At 45.1% G+C, this 22,185-nt stretch overlaps 1 protein-coding gene across 1 annotated transcript in view; it reads right to left on the bottom strand.

Annotated features, from left to right (window-relative positions):
* The window catches only part of CCNC (cyclin C), a 244,464-nt gene that overhangs the window by 210,513 nt on the left and 11,766 nt on the right, over positions 1 to 22,185 (bottom strand). The gene's annotated exons all lie outside the window — the stretch shown is intronic.

The raw sequence follows: 22,185 nt of genomic DNA, 5'->3' as shown, positions 1-22,185 counted from the left end.
TGTGTGTTTTTCACTTAAGGCAGCTGGCAGTTACGTGCAGGAAACTTCGTGAACTGACAGAGTGAGAGGTACAGAATCATATTCAGGCTACACATCATAAACTCTATGAGGCGGTGGGAGAGGGCAAGGAGACTCCTGGCCTGGCTGGGCAGAAGAGAGAGGGAGATGAGCTGGGTGTCCGAAATACAGGAGCAGGGAGAACACCACCTCACATGCTACAGCAGATGCTTTTGCACGCTTTTGTATGGAGCTATACAAAGCTAGACCTCTAGCAGATCTTGTACAGATAGGGTCATACCTTAACAACATACATACTTCCATCCTAGAAGAAGAAGATAAGGAAGACTTAGAGACAGAAATCAACCTAACTGAAGTGCAAGACGCCATAGTAGACAAAAATCGGGGAAAATCCCAGGGCCAAATGGACTTCAGGCAGAAATTTTTAAACAAATGCTGTGTTGCTGGCTCCCCACCTCCTAAAGATCTTCCAGGCAGCGAGGAAAGAGCGGACACTACCATTAGACCTCCGCCCGGCCACAGTGGTGGATATACCAAAGCCAGGCAAACTGCGGATTTTTTTACCCAATGTCACTTCTAAATATTGAAAAGAAGATACTGGATTTTATACTTGCAGCATGGCTCATAACTGTAATCACATCCTTGGTTCACCCAGACCAATCAGTCTTTATGCCTGGCCGCGCCACGCGCTTGAATCTCAGTCGACTTGCCAACAGGCTAGATACAGTTAAAGACAGGGCCACCCCACAGATGCTGCTTTCCCTAGAAGCAGAGAAGGCCTTTGAGACCGTTCAATGGCCTTTCATGAGGTGTATCCTTATGAGATTTGGGTTCGGACAACAACTTGTAACCTGGGTAGAACTATTGTACACCCAACCTAGAGCCAGGGTCATAGTCAATGGAGTAAAATCAGTCGACTTTCCCATTCAAAGAGGAACCCGTCAGGGATGCCTCCTCTGTCCCCTTGCTTTTTGCGCTGGTCTTGGAGCCGTTAGCGTGCCAAATCTATGTAAAGTGCTCCGATAACAGATATGTTTGGGTCTAGTTTGCTCTATATAAAATAAAAAATTAAAAATTAAAAAAGTCAGGACACACCCAGGATCGGATCTCCTTACACGCAGATGATATCTTGCTCTACATCACCAACCCCGACACAACACTTCCCCCGATACTCCAACTAGTCGGGGAATATGGTAAGCACTCCGGCTACAATATTAACTGGGGGAAATAGAGCTTATAAGCCACAGGAGGCCATGGTGATACAGATTTAATACCAGAACACTTACATATCACTAAAAAGGGCTTTAAGTACTTGGGACTGTTTATTTCGACGAAAGAGGTTGATTGCCTTACTCATAACATCAAACGAGTCCTGGCGGAATTACAGGACGATGCGGTTAGGTGGAGACTACTCTCCCTGACACTACTAGGAAGAGCAGCCATGTACAAAATGAGAACACTTCCCAAACTACTGTATATACTCCAAAATACATATCATAAGATTCTGGAAACTATTTTAGGACAATTAACAGCCTATTGCGTACACTCCTATGGGACGCGGTCATTCCAAAGTGGCGCTGCAAACATTAAGAAGCAGCCAATATAACGGGGAATCGCCTTGCCAGACATCCAAGCATACTATTGAACAGCAAATCTAACAGTCATTAATGAATGGTGCCATGCTCCAGGAGACCACTCCACATATGCCCACAAGAAGCTCCAGTTCCGGAAATCCTACTATCTTCATTATTAATACGGGGCACTGGGGTACGAGGCCTGTTACCCGCCACGCAGAGGGTGATCAAAGCTTGGAAGGGATCAAGAAGGCAAATGAACTGGAGCAAGAAACTAACCAGAGCAACACCGCTGTGTGAGGGACGGAGGCTGCCAGGGCTAGCGAAACTACAGAGCTTCAAGGGGTGGGATATGGTGGGGGGGGGGGGGGGTGGGGGGGGGGAATCACATTGCTAGGAGACAAAATTAACAAGCATTGGCATAGCCAATAGGTCTCGCTTTTGGGACTTAATAAATATTTATTTTTGCAGCACAATATCCTTGGTGCAACAACATCAGCTGTTGCATGGCTAAACCTTGTACCTTGTCAGAGTCAAACACAGCCAACCTTCCATGCATTCAGATCACACTCTGATATGATCTCATGGACAGAGAACCTCTTCCCTCTTGTAGAATACATACTTACACATGCAAGAGCAGTGTATGTAAGGCTTCAAAGACAACAAAAATGCAGAAAACCTTTAACAGCCTAACCAAAGTACCCAGAAAAGCGTAAGAACCTGAAATGTTACGGACAAAAAACAACATCCGGTTACACAAAACCTAAAACACTGCCCTCCAAAGGCCTACCGATATGCGTTAAACCCTCTGCAAGGATCACAGGCTTCAGCAAGCTGCATATACATTGCTGCCCTTTAAAATCTTTAAACTTAGCACCTTCCCTTACAATGAGTTTCTTTTCCACCCATATCTGAAACAGTCCCACACAACACTAATACAGGTGCTCTTCCGATCTGATCTGATCTGAGGCTCACAAGCCTCCACAAGAAGATACAAACTCTTCTTACTCCATCTCACAAGACTTTGCACATCATTATGAGGAATCAAAGGCCATCACGTGGACTGCCCATCACATGGACTGCCCATCCATGTAGAAGAACAGGAAATCCCCTATCATTCTAGGGATCTCAGACATGCAGTTTAAAGAATAGGTTTGTAACAAGCAAACAGTAGGCGGTATTTTCACCCTCGCAAACCCATGAACAGATTTATCTTGAAACAAATGATGGGCCAGTTCAGAAAGCCAGGGTAAAAGTTAACCACTCAGATAGGGAAACCAAATGCAGGCACAACTCTCAGAATCACTAGGCCTGCTATGACCACTTGCCATAGCAGATTACTTTCTCTGTCTTCCGTCAGGCAAACAAATGGTGAATTTATTTCCAAAATACAAAAAGGACAGCTGTGCTCCACTACTTACTGACAAACACTGATAAGCAACTAGGTGACCAAACAGTGTCCCGCGGAAAATAAGTAATTTTTCAAATCACTGAAAATAGTTATTGTTGATGCTGAACAACATTGGCAATTAAAAAAAGCCTTGCATGCGTCTTTACACGTGTTCATTTATGCATCACATTTCTACAGCGGTCACAGTGTTGTGTAACAGTAATTATTGGGTTTTTAAAAAACATTTTTATTATTCAAGTGCTGTAAGTTCCAATGGCGGATGTCTTATTTGATGAAAGGAGTGGCCTGGCAGGAATTTGCAACGGTCCGGTTGTCCCCCAAAAATATTTTTCTCTAAAAAAAAAAAAGTGTAAGAACTGTGGGAAAAACAGGGCAGCGAAGCACCGGAGGAGCTGGATGTGTGTAAAAATGAAAAACAGAGACATAACTGAGTGGAATCGGGGGGAAAGAAGTAATGGACGAACTGGCTCGGAGAGTGAAGCAAAAAGAAGAAGGGAAGGATGAGGATTTCAGTTGGGAAGCAGTATACGAGCGTTAGAGCAAGAAAACTCATGCACTTGCAGCGTGTGCTGAAAGAAAAAGAAAAAAAAGTAGTTCCTGAAATAAGCAGCAGAAAGATGCAAGTCGTCTAGTCAAAAGGATGACAGGTAAGCTGTGATCCAGGAGCGCGAAAAACACATGGGTAAGGAAAGCAATGGAATTAGTAGCAAACCAATAGTAAATAATGGCTGATCCAAGTATTGGCATTGTCAGTAGTAAGCCTGTGAAAACAAATAGGTAAACACGTTCTGTAGAGAGAAACAGAAGCAACAGGCCTGAAACCCCACTCGCAAAGCCATGGAACCTTACCAAGCCATGTAAAGGACCCTATGTAGGCAAAAAATAAGGCGTTGTTTCACAGGATGAAAAACTCTGAACAACAAGTAACCTGAGACGAGAATGCAGCCTGCCCTCACCGCTGCTGCGCGCTCAATTTATTTGTTAAAAACAAGCCGGTAATGACGTGCAGCCGCGAACGGGAGTTGTGTGCGTGCGCAAAAGTGGAACCCGAAAGTGAAACTGATTGCGGTCCAGATTGGCGCCTCTGAAAGGAAAGCCAGGGCGCCGAAAGCTGGCGGCTACGCGCGTGTGAATGCAAGCGCTAGGCCGTGTCGCAGCACTTTTAAAAGCACTACCTAAATGTCTCGCAGGGCAGCGCATGCGCTGGCTCAGGCGAGACCTTAAGGGGGATTTAATTTCATTTACAGACCTCCAAGCTGAATATCAACTGTCTAATAAACAATACATATATTTACAACCACAACACGCTTGGAGGGTGCAAAAACAAGACATAACGGACAGTCCCGAAAACGCACCATTAGAAGAGAGACTATTACAATCAGAAATATCCTCAAGGCAGTCTCCTGGGCATATAAAACTCTAATAAACAATATCCCCGATATATTAATAGCTCTTAGGTGTAAATGGGAGGAAGCCACAGGCACACTTGAAGACAAAGATTGGGAGGCGGCGCTGATACACCCAAGGGAAGTGGCAATTAAGCTTGGTCTAAGATTAATAAGGTTCAAAATGCTGCACAGGGTATACTATGATAGAGTGCGACTCCACACAATGGGCAGGGTAGAAACACCCAACTGCTTGCAATGCAAAACGGTACAAGGTACCTACATACCCACCCTGTGGGACTACCAACAATTACAGCGATACTGGCCTTGAATAACTAAGGAACTAAGTGATATATTGGGAACACAGATAACAATGGATCCAAAATACGTTCTCCTGGGCATTCCCACAGATATTGATATTCCCAGATACAAACTCTTATTGAGCAAATTAGGACTCATAGTTGCAAAGCGTGACATTGCCAGATACTGGGGAAAAACAGTGTTGCCTACTATGGCAAAATAGTGTGCCAGAATGGACTTGTATATGGGGGCAGAGAAAACCATATTTGCTGCCAGAGGTTGTCCCAAAAAGTTCAGGAAAGTTTGGCAGCTATCGGTAAGATATTAAAACCTAGAGATGACAGGGGTTGAAAAGGACAATGTAAGCCCCTGCATACCGGAACCATAACTTGTCGGTCAATAACCTTGTTTTCCAAGAAGATGTATCTGGTGTGAGTCATGCCTAACCTGAAAGGGGGGGTTAAGAGGGATGGCAGTCGAGAAACTATTGTAATTTAACCTCTATATTCTTGAATGTTGTACTTATCTGTAATGATGTCAAATCTGTTGCATATAAGACTCAACTGCCCCCGTGCTGGATTTTGTTTAAAAATAAAAAGTTATAAAAAAAAAAATTAAAACATATGCATGTATTTAAGGAAATCTCAACCTGTTTTCTAACTCTCCACGCTGTCTATCTCCTAAGCTGTTGTCTGGAATTCATGAGAGAGACCATGGAGAGTCTCTCACAGCAAGCACCATTTTCAGTATTTTTCTGCTTTTAAAAATAAATTCAGAGAGGAAACGCATTGTTTTCGGTCTGTATTGATCTGTAAAAATCAGTAAAAACAGAAAACTGGAAGCCTTAGTTATAATCTAGCTGTTTAAGATGATCCATATCCTTATATGCCAGGGGAGTCTCTGTCAAAGCCACCAGATGGGGTTTATAATATCCAATCACGTCTCGGATCAGTTTTCGCTTAGACCGTGCATTAATCCTGGACACATTCAAGCACATACATTTAATCTGGGTCATCCTAGCCATTAATACAGGATAAAAAAAATCTAAATTCGCCTATCTTGACATTCCAGTGCAAACTTTGCATATCGGTTATAAAGTTTGACATACTCTATGACTCATTTCCCCCACCCCTTCCCAGATGAGCAAACCTGGCAGCAAAAGACATAATTGAGATCCAACTTGGACCTGCCCCACCACCACCCAGCACCTCAAATAGACTAGCTCAGCCCCCGTACTCGAAGGAAGAAATCGCCCCTATCTGGGCAGTGGAGGAAAGAGACTCAAAAAACAGCCGGCAGCCCATCCTCCCCCAAAACCCAAACCACCACCCCATCGCTAGAGTAAAAAAAAAAAGTATTGGCCCATCAGCATAAAGAGAACACACAGAAAATCCAGGCCATTTCCATATATAGTTCTGGTATGCTTATTTGTCCCCTTTGTCCAAGGAAGATCCTGCGCTGCATCTTCTTCGGAAAAGCACTTCTGGGACCAACCAGCCTTAATAAGTTTAAGGCGAGCAGGTTCCTGTAAAAACACTTGCACACCAGCCACCTTCAATGGATCAATAAACTGCCTCAGCTTCCATCTCCGGTCCATTGTAGATCTATATAAATCTGACTGGGCAACAATTGACATGCTATCGACTGAAACCGGGGAATGTTGTCGGGCAGTAAGGGAGATGGCCGGCCTCAAAAGAAAGTTCCCGATATATCTATATATCAGCATAGGCTAAGGCTGTACCCCTTTAGAACCAGTTGCATTGCAGTTGATGGGGACCCGATGGGCACGCTGTATCTGCAAGTCTCAGTCACTCAGATCTGGAAAAGCCTTTCTGAATAATTGTACCACATACTGCCAAGGATCAGCGCCTTCTTTTCCATTGGATATCCCAAAAGCCCTCTGATTATTTCTCCTTCCTATGCCAGTTTTCAATCACCTTAATCTTGGTTTACAGGAATTTGAGCTGGCTCTCCGGACTCTCTACAGACTTAGGTATTATCACCCCGTCTCCTCATTACTGGTCACTATTTGTTGTAGATCACTTACATTCGTCACAAGATTACTCATCTGCCCAGAGACCACCTCCAACGATTTTTGCATCTGCACATTGTCTGCGCTTGCCTGAGTATAGTAGGCCTGCGCCTCAACCCGATGGGTCTGTAAGGCTAACATAATAGATCTTAAAGATAGTTCCTGCACAGCCTCCTCCAGCTCTCCCATCAACTCCTTGGTCGTAGACAAGGGGGAATGATCCAATAATGACCAAGAGGATATATCTGATGGAGAGCCGATATTAGGGGTGGACTGTATATGCGGAGTATGTTGTGCCTTTAGCTCCGAGTGTTGCGGTTCTCCAGGAGAGCCTAGTAACATGCTGATAATCGGGTAATGATTGATTTAACTTCCCCCTTAGAGGTCATCCATTTCCTAAGCAGGCTCCTCTTTCCACCCTTTTCACTAGCCTTGCCCAGCTGCCGATGCTTTGCAGGTTTAGACAGAGGGAGAGTCAAAGTCAAAGTCAAAAGTTTATTATGATTTGGCTCTCGATGAGGGCCACATAAATAACATACATGTGAACATACTTTAAAACACAAACATTAATACAACGACTAAACGACCACTTGTTATATACAAAGTTACACTCATCAACATCTCACCAGAATCACATTAATAGATATCTAAGAATTCTTTAAAATATTTAAAAATTCTAAAACAGAACATTTCATTAGGGGGGCAGAGGAGAGCATTAAAAAACATTTTTACATTCGTGATTCCCAATTGTATACAGATTGGTTTTATCCATTTTTTCCTCAATAAGTGCAGCCCTGGACAAATAAGCAGAACATGTTTAAAATCTTGAGCGGCATTATTACATAAATTACACAAGGGGGACACTCCATACCATTTTGCAAGTAATGTATTTAGTGGAAGCAAATTGTGGCGAAGAAGGTACCATACCCTACGGACACCATGCGGAATGTTCCAAGTTAGATATTGTTGGGCTTGTTTAGGTGTATAGGTTAAAACCAGGGCTTCCCTTTCTTTATCTTTCTGTTGGGCAAGTATATCCAGTTTGTAGCAGTATTCCCAGGACATACTTTTTAACTTTAGCTTTAGTTCTAATGGAGAAAGTAAAAACAACGTACTTTCATCCAATTCCAATATTGAGACAGCCAGTCGAAAGTTTTTTACTAGCTGCGAGAACTCATTAAAGTTGCCCAAGAGCTCCTTTTTTAAACTTTCTCGTAAGGTTCCTGGTTTGCCTCGGGCCAAGCATGTTATCCATTTTACTAAAGCAGCAAACCCTTGAGCCCTACAACTTCGCAGTCCGAATTCCAGCCTGCAAGATGAGGTGGAGCAGGCTGAATTAAATGAAGAAATTTTCCTTAATACCTTCCCCTCCATTTTATGCATAAACTCCCATTGATATAGATCCACCAATTCCATTCCATACAAAAGGGTAGCAGGAATCTTTGCACGGAATACATCCAAGCAACATGAGAAGTGCCTCCTCCCAGTCGCTTTGTACAAGGAACATAATCCCCTCCCATGGGCCATTGCTTTTCTAGAGTTATTTTCAATGTGGGGTTTCTCACTAAGGTTAGAACATATTATTTTGCCCAAAAACGTATAAGAGTTAACTACCTCTAGTTTTTCACCACTTAATGTCCAATTAAAACTCTTGGATCTGCATTTCTTTTTTCCAAAGATGCACATAATTTTACTTTTTGAACTATTGATTTTCATATAGTGTGCATCGGCGAATTCATTCAATGTATGGAGACGATTAGAAAGGCCTTTCGGGGTCAGATCTAGAACAAGTATATCGTCTGCATACATTAGAATGGGTATGGCAGTTCCTCCAATTTTTGGGGCTAGTCCCTCACAGTCAGCAACAGCAGTTGGCAAATCAGCCATATATAGGGAGAACAAAGTGGGTGCCAATATGCATCCTTGTTTTAGGCCATTGCGGGATGGGATGGCTTGGGAGAGACCCCTATCACCTCCTTGTAGCACCCGACACCATGTGTTCCAATGCAAGGACTTAACTAAGTCCAATAAATATCCCGGCATACCCAATGCCGACAGCTTTCTCCACAGCGTCAGTCTGTCCACCCTATCGAACGCTGCAGAGAAGTCTATAAATGCTGCATATACGCCTCCACCACGTACACGAACATATTTATCTACAATTACCTGCAGCATGGTTAAATTGTCCAGAGTTCCGTGCTCTTTTCGGAAACCTGTCTGTTCCCTGGGTATAATATTATTTTTATCTGCCCATTCTGTTATAGATATTAATAAAAGTTTAGCGAAAATTTTCCCTATAGCATCCAATAAAGCAATTAGACGATAATTAGCGGGATTAGCCCGGTCTCCTTTTTTAAAGATTGGGATCAGGATGCTTCCCCGCCAAGAGTCCGGGACTGTTCTAGTTTTAAAACACACCCGAAACACTGGAAGAAGGATCCTACTCCAAGTACTTACATCTTGCTTAATTGTGGACATAGGCACTTCATCTGGTCCCATAGCCCCCGAAGAGCGCATACTCCTGATTGCACTGGCTATGGAGTGCTCAGTGGGGAGTTCCATTATAGCGTCAGAATTGAAATCTGGAACCCAAACATCGGTCCCTACATGGTTGGACGCATATAGAGTAGTCACAAATTGGGTCCAGACATTTTCAGTAATTGCAATCGGAGTGGGCGTTGTTACAGATCCACATCCTTGCCTTATTATGGACCAGAAATCTCTGACGTTTTTACACTTAGATGCCTCTTTTAGCTTGATCCATAAAATATCTTCTTTATCTCTTTTTAATTTGGCTCTCAGTCTCACCCTCCTTCTTTTTAATAGAGCTAGTTTTAACCCAAGCTCTCCAGATCTATTTAGGTATTGCATCCTAACAAGTTTATTAATTTCTTTATTCAACCTTAATAGGGGACTAGGAGAGAAACATTTCTTTTTAAAATTTCCTGTAGTCCTAGCCATTTCGGTAATTTTTTGGATAAGGGTTTCGAGGAACATAAATTCCCTACCCTGCCAGTAGTCAAGCTCAGTTAGAAATTGGGTAAGGATGTTTTGTACATCTTTGTTATAACTAGATCTCCAATAACATCTATCTGAGTGACTATTAATGGTAAAACCTCTGTTCTTTAATGACCAGAGGTCAGCTTCAGGGGATGTTAAAGAAACAGTTAATTTAATGATTTTATGATCGCTCAAGGGCGTATATGAGATTACCAAATCTTTGAAGAAAGAGAACATTTCAAAGTCTGTAATTGCGTAATCCAAAATAGATTCTCCCCTGGATGAACCATGAGTGTAATTAGCTGGGGTATCAGAGGGCATTCTGCCGTTTATAATAATTCCCTCTATGGCATTGAGTTCCCCGAGAAGAATCTTGCCCCTTTTATTAGTTTTTATTTTATTGGGCAAAGAGGCTTGGGGGATATTATAAACCTCTTCCTTTGCTTTGTTTCTAAATAAGTCTAGGGAAGTATTAGACACTTTACAGTTTAAGTCCCCCACTAATAGTAGGTATGGAGGATCATCCACCTCCAATAGATGCTTAAGATAGGAAAACATACGTTTTAAAACTACCGTAAAATTATCTTCAGGTGGAATATAGGCGTTTACTATGATAAACGAGGTCCGTTGAACACCGGGATCCAGGTTAGAAATAGTTATAACTTGGAATAGATTACTCTCGTCCTTATAATGTGCGAAATGCCATTGTAGTGCATTAGATAATAAACAGGCAATTCCGCCTTTAGCATGGCCCTTTTTTGATGGCGTTGCAGCAGCCTCCAGGACAAAGTAATCATTTCCAACATGTGGAAAAATATTACACCATGTTTCTTGGATGCATAACACATCTGCATTTAGGGAGAAGAGATAATCAAATTTTTCAGGGCAATTAGTCAAGCCGGCAGCATTCCAAGAGACAATTTTTAAACAGTGGTTAAAGATGTGAGGGTGACCGTGGGTTTCTCGAGGTGGTGTTTGAGAGAACTCCAGGTAGCCAGTTCCACATCGCAGAGTCTTCAGTAAGTAGATTATCTGTACTGCCAGGTACAGGACAAACCTGGGAAACCATGCGTTTGCCTCTAGAGATCCAAATTTTTAGGTCGTTATTACATAACGGAAGGACATCCTGTCCCATGTTTAACTTTGTATTCCTTTCATTAAGAGAAAGACACAAATTTTTATTAACATAAGGTAGGACGTCAATTCCTCTGCATTGGAATGCTTCGGCTTGTTGAAGAACTAGGTTAGTAATTATCTTCGAATAAAATTTTACCCTTATTCGTTGGCCATTTATTGATCTTATTGGGGTAACTAAATCTATATCATTTGATAGGACCAACTTTAAACTTTCAATCTCCTTAAAGCAGCTAAGTAACAAGGATCTATTCATTTTTAGATCAGAGTCAAATAATGGAAGAAAATCCAGTACACAAGTATCCACATATGAGATTGGACTTTTTACAGATTGAGGTATTGCCTTCCTAGCTATCTCCTTCTGAGGCAGAAAAATAGGAGCAGTTGGATTATATACTCGTGTTACTATCGGGAAATATTTATCATCTGTACTTGTAAGTTGAGGAACAGGGGCATCAACTACTAAACCAGAGACCACCATATCCGTGTTTACTTCAGCCGAGGGAAGTCCCTTGGAATCCTCTAAGATATTTTCCACTTCCACCTTCTCCGGAATATCAGAGGGTAGACTATGCCCTCTTTCTATGGGAGCAGGTGTTACAGTTATTATATGTTTTGGAAAAATAATTTGTCTGGGTCTTTTCTTTTTATATTTACGTGTAGGTTTCCCCTTTTTTTCTCTTAATTTCATTTTGGTGACTTTTGGAGACCCCGAGGAGGCTTCTGGCTCCTTTTTATCCTGTGCAAAAATAGGAAAGAGATCATGGCCCCCCGTTGGAGGTACTTCACAGACACTCTCTTCCTGCTCAGGTAACAAAGGCTCAATCCTCAAATGCGGGGCGGGTGAAATAGGTTGATTAAGTGACTTAAGCATCCCCGCCTCTGTGGAAAATCCCAGATGAGCCTCTCCCCTCCCTTCAGTAATATTGTCAACCTCATTAAGAACAGAAAGACCAGTGTCAACAGGAGTAGTGGGAGGCTTAAGTACCTTTTCACCGGATTTCCCATTTTGTGCCAACAAAGCCTGCAGAATCTCAGTAACCGAAGACAAGATACAGTCAGAATTTACAGCAAATTTTCCCATTAACAATAACATAGAGGATAAAATTTGCTCCAGGGCAATGAGTGACTCTGAAATAGGTTTATCGTTTTTTGGGTAATTTGAAGATGTAAGGGGACAAATCCCTGACATGTTAAAGTGCGGGGATTGTATCTCAATCTGCGGAGAAAGACTATCTTTAGATTTGATGGAAGGCGTACTACTATATAATAGTAGACCAGATGGAGTTTCTCCACTAGGAGTTTTATTACCTACTAAGTGGGGTAAAGATGTCTTATCTATATATCGGCCGCAGAGTTCTAAATCAATGCTGTTGAGTATAGAGATATCGCCCTTATCCTCTTCCAGAATACCATTCCCTATAGGAGTTTCATGGGTCAAGGATTGCGATTTTAGCAAGGGAACAACATCAATCATATTCACAGCACATGTTGGACGGTTGGCCTCTCCAGTCTGACTCAGAGACCCTTTTTTTCCCTCCATAGGAGCTAGAAAACTAACTTCCTCCATATTTGGGCAGAGATTCAATTGCGGTGGTAGTTCAATATCATCTTTTCTAGGAACTTCAAGAGATTTACTCAAGCTTTTCTCCCAAATTTGATTTAATTGCATCTGACCTTTCATGATGCCTCTATTAGTTTTCTTTTTTCCCACATGACTTAAATTAGGAATTAAATCATAATTCTCCATTACAACTTTCCCAGATCGTAATGTCTTAGACTCCATAGTAACGTATGGGAACAGAGCCTACAAAATAACCACACTCTTAAAACAAACACTGTATAAAATACTATAAATATTCACTCAATGATCATGAGAGACGAACTAGAAGTTCATAAAGTTAGTGGCGTTCAATCGATCGATATCACTAGCAATACTGGAGGTTATAATATAATGGCACACCCGAGTATCACAGGATATGCAACTCAGTAATCAAAATACCTGGGCCCGGCCCGGCCAGCCTCGGCCACTGAGGGCCCGCCCTTTGCCCGGGCTTAGCCCGGCGTCCCGCTCGCGTCCCGCGAAGCTGGATCTACGCTTTAATTTATGCGTCTCCAGACGCGCTGCTCTCCGATGTCAGTTCCGCCCCTGGGAATGCTGGGAGTTGTGGTTCCAGCGTCTCTCTCCACTGCGGCCGCGAGGAACTGGAGACTGCGGCGGCGGGAGGGACTCGACCAGCGGGGTTTTCGATGTCAGCGGGAGAATTAGCAGGGCTCTTTGGCCACAGGCAGCTTCACAGCAACAGGGTGCTCCAAATAGCAAGGTATGCCCGCTCCACCGGAGCTACGCTTTAATTTATGCGTCTCCAGACGCGCTGCTCTCCGATGTCAGTTCCGCCCCTGGGAATGCTGGGAGTTGTGGTTCCAGCGTCTCTCTCCACTGCGGCCGCGAGGAACTGGAGACTGCGGCGGCGGGAGGGACTCGACCAGCGGGGTTTTCGATGTCAGCGGGAGAATTAGCAGGGCTCTTTGGCCACAGGCAGCTTCACAGCAACAGGGTGCTCCAAATAGCAAGGTATGCCCGCTCCACCGGAGCTACGCTTTAATTTATGCGTCTCCAGACGCGCTGCTCTCCGATGTCAGTTCCGCCCCTGGGAATGCTGGGAGTTGTGGTTCCAGCGTCTCTCTCCACTGCGGCCGCGAGGAACTGGAGACTGCGGCGGCGGGAGGGACTCGACCAGCGGGGTTTTCGATGTCAGCGGGAGAATTAGCAGGGCTCTTTGGCCACAGGCAGCTTCACAGCAACAGGGTGCTCCAAATAGCAAGGTATGCCCGCTCCACCGGAGCTACGCTTTAATTTATGCGTCTCCAGACGCGCTGCTCTCCGATGTCAGTTCCGCCCCTGGGAATGCTGGGAGTTGTGGTTCCAGCGTCTCTCTCCACTGCGGCCGCGAGGAACTGGAGACTGCGGCGGCGGGAGGGACTCGACCAGCGGGGTTTTCGATGTCAGCGGGAGAATTAGCAGGGCTCTTTGGCCACAGGCAGCTTCACAGCAACAGGGTGCTCCAAATAGCAAGGTATATCACAGACAGAGGGAGAGCCGTAGCTAGGTCTGTTGATTTTCTCTGCTTAGACTGCCCTGCTGCTATCAGTTTTTTAGGAAGCGCATCCCCTGGAGTAGGAATTACCTCTGCTTGTAAGACATGGAGCCTGCACTTCTCAGACTGCAGTATTTGGGCCTCTGAATTCACTAGGGCAGGTTAATTACTGCTTTCACTTACGGAAGTCATTTTCAAATATTCCTCTGCCTTGAAGTGACACCTCAGCGCACCCAACCTTCCTCCGAGTAATAAGCCCTCATCATCCTCCATATCTTCCCCTGGAGCACAGCATAGCTCATCATTGCCCGTATCACTCCCGGATAGCCGAAGAATACCAGAACCAGTACTTACATGTGTTGACTGTATAGTATCTGGCAAAGTCTCTGATGAGACTTCCTGCACAGCTGGTGCTCCACTGTATGCCGGTAAGAGTCCGTTTTGAAAAAGAATCAGGGAGCCAGGACTAGAAGGTTGCAGAGAGTTTGAGATTGGCTTAGCCCTGCTGAAGTCCTGCACTCGAACCTGAAACTGGTCCTGGTCCAAGCCCTGGCCCTGTTCTTGGAGCGGTGGTGGCGTACTTACCAGTGTGCTTGCTACCACTGCCGCCATAAGTGTTTCTGCCAAACAGGATACTCCTCCCGGGGCCAATTCCTTGGATGCTGCCTCAATCAGGCCTTGTGCTGCCCCTGTTATGAGCAATTTCAGGATAGGGCGCCCACTTGTAAGGGCATAGTAACCAGGGGTGCAGCTGCGGGGTTGGATCCAACAACCTCCTCTGAGTGGCAAGTTCCTCAGCTCGGTTTCTTGCTGCCCCTCGTGTCCTGCAAGCTCCCTGGGAGACACTGGATTTTGGTAGGGCCATTGCAGAGTGCTGAATGATGGCTCTAATTAAATAAAACAAAGATAAAGAAGCCAGATATACCTGGCCGTACACTTGTCGACCACTAAGCTGCAGCATCAGAAGACAACTGGCGAAATCACAGTCTAAATGCCGGCTTCAAGGCTGACCCTGCATGCGCTGGCCAGAGAATGTCGTCTCGATGGCAGTGTCTGCTGCGCTACTCCTGGAGTCACTGGCCTCGCGGTAGTGGCAGTGAGCTGGGAAACATGGAGAGGACCACTCAGCGGAGTCAAGCTGCCATCTTCCTTCCAATAACACGAGTATTTTGTCATTGAGGAACTGTTTTTTTAATTTAACAGCATTTTTTCATGAACACAATTACTTTTACGTTCTGTACTGATGCTATACCCCTGCCATTTGAGAATCCTAACTTGGGCAACACCTGCTGGAAACGAATATCTGTTTGTCAAATTATCATCAGCTTAAACTGGGGTAGGGTATTTCTAGTGACAAGGCAAAACCTGCAAAGACTAACTAAGTAAAGTTCAAGCATTCAACCTAGTTTGGACGTATTGACAACTGTCTGATCCAAGAGTTATTTCTGGGATATGTAACATGATTATTCGAATGGTGAGCCATCATAAATATCAAAAATCCCAAATCCCTGCCCATTTTGTCAAGGTATTTCCAGACATTTTTAGTCAATAATCAAAGGCAGATTGGATATCAGAGTGTGTTTCTAGCCAAGAGAACTACCACAAAATCCTTGCAATTATCCACCAAGCTTTCCTAAGGCCTACATTATCCACGGATATTACATCCTGCTCCTGTGCCCTTTCTTGTAAATGGGACAATAAATGTTAAACAAAAATCTCACTGGCTCATCTCGGATAAGCTATGAGATTATACACGGTCAGAAAACGTATTGATTCTTTGTATGCATCATTAAATGACGTCTCCAGGAATCGGGAACACAACAGCCCTCCACACAGTCTTTAATCAAAATAACTAGGAATGCAGCCCATGAATTGGAAGAAAAAAAACTTCACTAAGGTAATGGGAATCCCAGCAAGCTCACAAGAGTAAAGTTCTGTGTAATCAAATAATTTCTGCAATTTATTTCAGCTGCAGGTCTTCAGAAAACAGGGATTGCAGGTAGCTAAAATATTTACTTATATCAGAAACCAAGGCTTATTTTTCTGTAATTTGTTTTCATTTGTCGGGTCTGATGGCTCAGAGGACTAATGCGTACATTGCAGGGGCTTGCGTTCGACCTCATGATCATAGGTTCAAATCCCGGCGGGTCCACCTTTCATCCATCTGAGGTCGATAAAATGAGTACCATTGAGTTGGGTAACAATAAACATTTGTTATTCAGCGCCAAGATACCTCTGGGTGAATGTGCGCATTACAAATACACGTTATGTTATCTAATACAGCAGGAATTTTAAAAGAAGTTATAAATATTTTACATCATCTACTTCTGCTGTGGAAACCATGAGATTATTCTTCAATATTATAACTTGCTGCCTGAGATTCTAGAAAAACCTTTACAAAAGAAAATGAGACAATACAAATCTCCCTTTTTTTCCCTAAGCAGAACTATCACGTTTCTGTCAACTTCCACAAGTAGTATGTAATTGGGATAGACAATCTACCTGTCTGTTGTTCCAACGTGGTATGTATTACCCCATACAATTGCCACCTTTTAACAAGACCGCTACTATTGCTAATTTAGCAGACCCATTAATAGAATAGAGTACCGATGGGGTGCGGGGGAGATTTCTCATAAGGCTGCAAGAAAGGGTGCGGTCAGGGGCATAGCTTGGTCAATAATATGGGGGGGGGGGGGGGGAGCTTCAGATATTCCGACAATCAGGCAGGTATTTCATGTTTAAATATATTATAGGAAAAGCAGGGTGCATGAGAGGGACCTAAGTGGCAGCGGAAAGGGAGAGAAATGTGGATTGGTAAGGGTAGTATTATAAGAGAGAAAAACAATATTTTGTACAATAACCAATATTCTGAGGACTTTCAAAACAAAGAGGGAAGAGAGTGTGTGTATTTGTCTAAGTAAAAATCCTAGGTGAAATCCGACTAACATCTCAGAATACCCAATGAAGGAACCTGTACACAACTATTTTCCAGAAAACGCATATATTAGGGGAGGTGTAACACCAGAAACACATTCCCCCACCCCAAGCTACACCCCCAGGTGCGGCAATTCTTCAGGCCCATCATGTACCATTGCATAGTGCTTGTTTATTCCCATACTTGCAAGTGCTGATTTCATGGTCATTCAGTTAAAAGCTCTTATTAGATCTGGTATTTAATACAGCTTTAGCTATCTTGCCAGACTACTGCTTTTCCTAAACATTTGTAAATAGTATACCCACATAAAGAGACATTTGGCCAGAGGGCTTTACCCACCAAAGTGAACAGCACAGGGCATGGAGTCAGTCCACTTTACCTATTGGCTAACTTCACTTTGAGTCACTGTACAAAGCCTGAGCACGTTTTTCACTTCTGCCTAAAAACAGTTCTCTCTCTTCAGTGATAAAGCGTTTTTTATTTTATGCAGTTTGTATCTTATGTGGGTACAATATTAGATGGGAATTCATGTTCTGTCTCCTTTTTAAAGTTATAAAGTGTTAAAGTAACAGTCTAGCTGATGTGTTCGAAGTTTTTAGGTCTCGTAGAACCAGCGCGCATGCGTTGTTCTTCGAGAGTATTGTAGGCAAAACAACTCTTGAAACCAGCGAGGATTGTCCCCAATGCATGTGAGGTAATCAACCGTGACGCTTCGCCAGCGCGCGCCTCACTTCTCAAACTCGCTCCCACATCAAAGGCTGCTGGTAATCAACCATGATGCTTCGCCAGCCCGCGCCTCAGTTCTCAAACTCGCTCGCACATCAAAGGCTGCTGCTGCCCCGCCAATGCGCTCCCGCCCCCCCACAGTAATGCCAAGAGCTTGTTAGGCTTGCTTCCTTCCATCGGTGCTTTCCTGTCTGAATTCTCCTTCCTCCCAGTGCCTGTTTCCGTATCCTTCTTCTACCCTCCACCACATTTCCCACTCTTTCTGTTCCTTCTTTGCACTCCCTTTTCGGCCCTTCAATCTTTTGCTCCGGGTTTGATAATGACGCTTCGCCACCGCGCGCCTCACTTCTCAAACTCGCTCGCAGATCAAAGGCTGCTGCTCCCCCGCCAATGCGCTCCCGCCCCGCCCCCCCACAGCAATGCCAAGAGCTTGTTAGGCTTGTTTTATTTGCTGCTCAACACCTCAGTGTGCCTTCCTCAATGCTTTGCCCCACTACGCCTGTGTCTTGCCACATGTTCTGGCGCTCTGCCCACATCCCTAGCTGCACCTTTCAAGAACAGCGATTTCATCTTGCTCATTCCTAGTCGCTCCTTGTTCACCCTCGTAATTATTCAAATCTCCCTCTGCAGGGCTCCAAGTGCCCTCAGCAGTTATCCGGGTTCCTTCAGACTTCAGAAATGCTCTTTGCCTTGCCTTCATCTGTGTTTATCATAACCCAGAGGCGGGATGTGCGTGCGCTCTGCTGCTCTCTAGGGTGCCTCCGCCATGGGGTCCGTGCCCTCCCTTCTCGACGCTCCGTCATCCATGCCTCGCTCTCACTCACCCAACTGCCCCCTCACCCGAGCCTGGCTCTTCATTCCCTCAGCTGTACATGTAACCACGCTGTGCACTCATTTGACTTAATTCCCTCATCAGTACTCTGCATCACCTCGGGTGAGTCCTGCGCTCATTTCATGTCTGCTGCTGTCAATCACCTCAGGCGAGAGGAGGGCTGCACGTCTACAGTTCGCCCACGTAGCCACGTCCTGCGTGCATGCTCTCTGGGACCCGGGGTCACTCACCTGCGCTCTCCAAGCCCCCCCTCCTTACGGCACACGATCATCTAAGCCCTTGCATGCCCACATTTCACAGTGAGCACCCCATCTGTCCTCTCTTGCACCCATACAGTTGCACCTCACACTTCCTCCCAGGCCATTTTATACATACACACACATGAACACACCCATGATGTGTGCAGACACAAACACATGCTCTGCACTACCACAGCTGGGTTCTGTACGACCTATCGTGCATCATCAGTCGTAAAAAAAAATTTGTGAGGGCTGTGAAGGATTGTACAAAAAGAAAACAGTTGTCGGTTTTATTTTGCCACTCCCAGACTCTGCCTTTGAGCTGCTGGGCGGTTACAGGCGTCTTGACCCATCTTCCTGTGTACACAAATGCTTAAAACCTGCTACACCGTACAATCGACTACTTCTAATTTTGAATCCCTGGTTCTCGAATCAGAACTAAACTATCCTGATGGACTCTTATATTTTTAATGTTCTTGCAATATATACTTAAAATTGTTTTAAAGCTGAATATTCTGGAAACACGTGACAAGAACGTTCTTAAAATATATTCTAACAGAAAACGTACTGCTTGTTCGCCCCATTAGCATACATCTCTTAACATGAAAACATCTCACGATGTCGGCGATCATTGTACAATGAAAATGACAGGCCCACCGGGCCCAGATGCAAAATATCACACTGTAAGCCACTAGAAGGTCACAAAAGCAGTTCTCCATTATTCCTTAATTGAGCTTATTCAGGAAACTAAACAATGAATCAATCATGCAGAAGACGTTCCACCCTCCAAGTCCACCCACCTCCTTATTTAACTCCATGTTCTCTTCTCCTGTGCTGATCTTCTGCTCTCTTCCACCCACTTCCTTATTTAACTCCATGTTCTCTTCACCTGAGCTGATCTGCTGCTCTCAAACACCACGCCTCCTTCTTTAACTCTGTTATTTTCTCATGTGCTAATCTGCTGTTCTCTTCCACCCGCCTGCTTCTTTAACTCCCTGTTCTGTTATCCCATCCTGATCTGCTGCCCTCTTCCACCCCGCCCCCTTCTCCAAAACCCTGTTCTCTTCTCCCGTGCTGATCTGCTGTTCCCTTCCACCGCCTACTTCTCTAACTCCCTGTTCTCTTCTCTGCTCCTGTGCTGAACTGCTGATCTCTTCAACACGTATCCTTCTTTAACTCCCTGTTCTCTTATAATATGCTGATCTACTGCTCTACTCCGCATACATCCTTCTGCAACCGCACACTCACATACAACCATGCACGCACACACATCTATCTATCGCCCCCACTCCATCTATCTATCTATCGCCCCCACTCCATCTATCTATCTATCGCCCCCACTCCATCTCTCTATCGCCCGCACTCCATCTCTCTATCGCCCTCACTCCATCTATCTCTCTATCGCCCTCACTCCATCTATCTATCTATCGCCCTCACTCCATCTATCTATCTATCGCCCGCACTCCATCTCTCTATCGCCCGCACTCCATCTCTCTATCGCCCTCACTCCATCTATCTATCTATCTATCGCCCTCACTCCATCTCTCTATCGCCCTCACTCCATCTCTCTATCGCCCGCACTCCATCTCTCTATCGCCCGCACTCCATCTCTCTATCGCCCGCACTCCATCTCTCTATCTATCTATCGCCCGCACTCCATCTCTCTATCTATCTATCGCCCTCACTCCATCTATCTATCTATCTATCGCCCTCACTCCATCTATCTATCTATCTATCGCCCTCACTCCATCTATCTATCTATCTATCGCCCTCACTCCATCTATCTATCTATCGCCCTCACTCCATCTATCTATCTATCTATCGCCCTCACTCCATCTATCTATCTATCTATCGCCCTCACTCCATCTATCTATCTATCTATCGCCCTCACTCCATCTATCTATCTATCTATCGCCCTCACTCCATCTATCTATCTATCTATCGCCCTCACTCCATCTATCTATCTATCTATCGCCCTCACTCCATCTATCTATCTATCTATCGCCCTCACTCCATCTATCTCTCTATCTATCGCCCTCACTCCATCTATCTCTCTATCTATCGCCCGCACTCCATCTATCTCTCTATCGCCCGCACTCCATCTATCTCTCTATCGCCCGCACTCCATCTATCTCTCTATCGCCCGCACTCCATCTATCTCTCTATCGCCCGCACTCCATCTATCTCTCTATCGCCCGCACTCCATCTATCTCTCTATCGCCCGCACTCCATCTATCTCTCTATCGCCCGCACTCCATCTATCTCTCTATCGCCCGCACTCCATCTATCTCTCTATCGCCCGCACTCCATCTATCTCTCTATCGCCCGCACTCCATCTATCTCTCTATCGCCCGCACTCCATCTATCTCTCTATCGCCCGCACTCCATCTATCTCTCTATCGCCCGCACTCCATCTATCTCTCTATCGCCCGCACTCCATCTATCTCTCTATCGCCCGCACTCCATCTATCTCTCCATCGCCCGCACTCCATCTATCTCTCTATCGCCCGCACTCCATCTCTCTATCGCCCGCACTCCATCTCTCTATCGCCCGCACTCCATCTCTCTATCGCCCGCACTCCATCTCTCTATCGCCCGCACTCCATCTCTCTATCGCCCGCACTCCATCTCTCTATCGCCCTCACTCCATCTCTCTATCGCCCCCACTCCATCTCTCTATCTATCGCCCCCACTCCATCTATCTATCTATCGCCCCCACTCCATCTATCTATCTATCGCCCCCACTCCATCTATCTATCTATCGCCCCACTCCATCTATCTATCTATCGCCCCCACTCCATCTATCTATCTATCGCCCGCACTCCATCTCTCTATCGCCCGCACTCCATCTCTCTATCGCCCGCACTCCATCTCTCTATCGCCCGCACTCCATCTCTCTATCGCCCGCACTCCATCTCTCTATCGCCCGCACTCCATCTCTCTATCGCCCGCACTCCATCTCTCTATCGCCCGCACTCCATCTCTCTATCGCCCGCACTCCATCTCTCTATCGCCCGCACTCCATCTCTCTATCGCCCGCACTCCATCTCTCTATCGCCCGCACTCCATCTCTCTATCTATCGCCCGCACTCCATCTATCTATCTATCGCCCTCACTCCATCTATCTATCTATCGCCCTCACTCCATCTATCTATCTATCGCCCTCACTCCATCTATCTATCTATCTATCGCCCTCACGCACTCCATCTATCTATCGCCCTCACGCACTCCATCTATCTATCGCCCTCACTCCCTCTATCTATCTATCGCCCTCACGCACTCCATCTATCTATCGCCCTCACGCACTCCATCTATCTATCGCCCGCACTCCATCTATCTATCGCCCGCACTCCATCTATCTATCGCACGCACTCCATCTATCTATCGCCCGCACTCCATCTATCTATCGCCCGCACTCCATCTCTCTATCTATCTATCGCCCTCACTCCATCTATCTATCTATCGCCCTCACTCCATCTATCTATCTATCGCCCTCACTCC

This window comes from Lissotriton vulgaris, chromosome 6 (assembly GCF_964263255.1).
Source record: "Lissotriton vulgaris chromosome 6, aLisVul1.2, whole genome shotgun sequence".
NCBI lineage: Eukaryota > Metazoa > Chordata > Amphibia > Caudata > Salamandridae > Lissotriton > Lissotriton vulgaris.
Note: the sequence above shows the minus strand (reverse complement) of the source record. Positions and strands in the feature narration are given on the sequence as shown.